Source organism: Protomyctophum parallelum (assembly GCF_964188405.1).
Source record: "Protomyctophum parallelum genome assembly, chromosome: 10".
Lineage (NCBI taxonomy): Eukaryota > Metazoa > Chordata > Actinopteri > Myctophiformes > Myctophidae > Protomyctophum > Protomyctophum parallelum.
The window spans coordinates 38,501,964-38,505,860 of NC_139704.1; positions in this window are offsets into that span (position 1 = coordinate 38,501,964).

The following is a 3,897-nucleotide window of genomic DNA, read 5'->3' on the forward strand; positions in this document are numbered from 1 at the left end:
TTTTCTCTCTCGTAGTAGCCTAAAGTACATCGTTAAACAACTTGAAAAACTTTGGCTTTGGGCAGGAGTAGGCTACGTAGGCAGGAGTAGGCTACGTTTTGTTAAACGTTTTGTTTCTGCATATATATATATATATATATAAAGACCTTTTGGTCTGAGTGACTCGGTCGGATTTTGACTTTTTTATTTTTTTTACCAATTGCCAATACAATCTTCTGGGTCGCGCAATATTTAATAGAGTCGGTCGGCAATCGGAGACCAAAGTAATATTTTGCGCGGCCTAAGCAAAAGGGCTGATTTTCCATCTGTAGTGTTTTGTAAACACTGTAGTGAAAGAAACAGAATCACAATTAGGTTAGGTTTCATCTACCTTTTCAACACTTCAAGAACGTGTGAATAGAGCACCACAAGATATGGCGATCAGATCATTTCCAGATTGTATCTTCAAGCCTCATTCAATGAAAATTATTGCTTAAACAACACCAGGGTGTCAAGTGTCATACATTTGGACTGAAAGGGTGTGCTTTGCATGCAGCCTAATGTGTTTAAGCACTGCGTCTGTGCAACATGTGCAAGCAAGTGTCAACTTGTACTGTATAAACACACACAAGGGCGCAGACGTGCACACACACACACACACACACACACACACACACACACACACACACACACACACACACACACACACACACACACACACACACACACACACACACACACACACACACACACACACACACACACACACACACACACACACAGCTGCCGCCCCCAGCTCAGCTTTAGCTTATTAAGATGAGTAGATTTACAGCTGATGTTGAGCCATAATTGGTGGTTTCACAGAGAGTGATAATGCAACAGTGTCAGCTCTGTGGTCTGTAATTAAACTATGTGTGTGTGCGTGGCTGCGTGCGTGCGTGCGTGCGTGCGTGCGTGCGTGCGACATAGGCCACATTTGGGGACAAATGTTTGACATGAAACCAGTTGATTGGGAACGGCATGCCAAATTGGTGTCCCCAATTAGATTTTACTGAAGTTTCATAAGGTTAGGATTAGGGGATATGAAATGAATGTTAATTATAAAAGTGTGGGCGCGCACACATGCGCGTGCGTGCGTGCGTGCGTGCGTGCGTGCGTGCGTGCGTGCGTGCGTGCGTGCGTGCGTGCGTGCGTGCGTGCGTGTGTGCGTGCGTGTGTGTGTGTGAGCGTAACAGTATGTAATGACAGCGCTCCTGTGAAGTTCCTTTAGAAATGTTTACATTGGCTCCAGCTCCCCTTGCCCTGAATGGCAGCAATAACAACCCCCTCTACACTGGAGGGAGTGATGTCAGCCTCTCCCCTCCCTACACCGTGTACACACACTGTAAAATGTCGACTTGAACACTCTCCGAGTTACATTGATACTCAGAATTTTACGGTGCGCACACTCACACTCTCCTGCACAAGCACCGACACCCCCTGGATCGTTCACATCAGACACTGGCACGGAATGTCAGGGCTACCTTTAGCCCGGCACTAAATAAAACATACACGCACAGCTCCCCTTCGCTTTGGCCCAAACAAACCCCTGCCTCGCACCCGTCCGCAGAAGGCAAGGCTGGCTGAATGGCCACATTCATGCCTGTCTGCGGAGAAACATAAAACACTATTAATGAAACAGCGAGGGGCCGTTGAGTGACACCTGCCCGGCCCTGCCAATGTACACTGCAGCCTGCTCCAGTAACAAGTGTTATCATAGTCACCGCTTTGGAAGGTGTCATAAATAATACAGCATATATATATATAAGAGAGAGAGAGAGAGAGAGAGAGAGAGAGAGAGAGAGAAGAAATTAAGAATAAGAAAATGAAGATATTGGGGCGTAATAAGGAGTTGTAGGCGTAACTGAGAGGTGTGTGGGGTGAAGGGTGTGGGGAGGTGGTGGGGATGGGGTGCCAGGGCAGCAAGTACAACAGCACCTGGTGCCAGATGTGAGCGCATGGATTAAATGTTGTAAACATGGCACACGGTGACTGGGGCGCAACGTGTAGCCAGAAGGTATACGGGACACAGAAGGAAGTGTGCTAAGTACCAGGGAGGCAATGGAATAACACCAGAGCTGCAGAACTATAGTTAGCCGTCGCGAGAATATAGTGCCAATGGAAAAATGGCAGCACCATTTTCGCCACTTTGTGCCAGAGGGAAGGGGAGGGGAGGGGAGGGGAGGGGAGAGGAGAAGAGAAGAGAAGAGAAGAGAAGAGAAGAGAAGAGAAGAGAAGAGAAGAGAAGAGAAGAGAAGAGAAGAGAAGAGAAGAGAAGAGAAGAGAAGAGAAGAGAAGAGAAGAGAAGAGAAGAGAAGAGAAGAGAAGAGAAGAAGAGAAGAGAAGAGAAGAGAAGAGAAGAGAAGAGAAGAGAAGAGAAGAGAAGAGAAGAGAAGAGAAGAGAAGAGAAGAGAAGAGAAGAGAAGAGAAGAGAAGAGAAGAGAAGAGAAGAGAAGAGAAGAGATTCCTCAGAGTATCAATATACAGTATATAAGAGTCTGGGGTTACATTTGTACACTCTCAGATTGTATATTAACACAGCAATCTTTAACTGTGTACAGAACAGGAGATAAGAGAATAAAATAAATAGTAGAAGAGAAGAGACAGAAACTGGGAGGAGAGGAAGAGAGGTGAACCAGCGTGGAGGTGAGGGGGTTACAGGAAAGGGAGGGGTGGTGTGCACTATGCAGCACCTGTAAGCACCACTTGCCTGTCTGCCTGCCTGGACTATGTGACCACAGCCAAGGGGGCGGGTGGGGGGCTTTGCGGCCCCACAGTTTTCCCATGCTTAGGCAGAGGCAAATATAAAGGGGAGACTGTTCCTTGGAAGCCTGCTCTCTGCCAGCATCTCCAAGTCCATCTCTTTGAACTGGGCGGCCATGTCAGCATGCCTCCACCCCCGGACCCAGCCCCCATACCCCACTGCCAAACCAGCCTTGATGTGCCCACAGGGAGCGATAGGCTGGGCGCCGAAAGATCCGCACCCCAAGGACCAATACTCGCACGCACGCGCACACACACACACACACACGGGCGAGCGGGCGGGTAGAGAAAGAGATTCAATTAAATCCACAGATATGCTTTCATTTACTAACACGCAAACAAACGTTCCCTCTTTGAGAAGCGCACGCACACCAACATGCATCCCCCCCCCCCACACACACACGGCCTTGACTCCCTTTCCTATCCCGATGAGGTGATGTTATTTCGAGAGGAAGGGGGAGAGAGAGTTAAGTGCAGGTACCGTATACAAACACTGAGACAAGATCAGACATTTTGCTTCCTCTATCAAAGGTCACGGCTGTATTAGTCAGCCTGGCTGCGCAACCGCACACAATGGAACACATTATAATACTCAGGGTCCATATTAGTGCTCTGGCCGTTCAATGAAATGCACCTGGGTTAAGTCATAATGATGATGATTTTGTTTGTCATAGCAACAAAGAAATAAATAAGACACACACTCGGGAGAGCGTGTGCGTGTGTGTCTGATGTCTCTTTAGTCAGATGTGGCCACAGCAGATGTTTCAAACTAAGATGGTCAAACTCAGATGTTTAATTTCATATGGAGTTATTTGGACAGTTGGTCTGGTTATTTACAGTATGTCTGTGTGTAGCATTTCCGTGTGTATGTGTGTGTGCGCACACGTGCGTGCAAGCGTTACATCTATACAGTATATTTATTTACCTGCATGAGAAATACTGTATGTTCACATGAAGACGGTGTTTTCATATAGGAGCACGAACTTGATAAAGTCGAAGTGTCCTGAGTTTAACTTCTAAAAATAGAACCAACTTGATAAAGTCGAAGTGTCCTGAGTTTAACTTCTAAAAATAGAACCAGAGTTACATCACCAGTCAGGGTTTTTCGGCGTATAG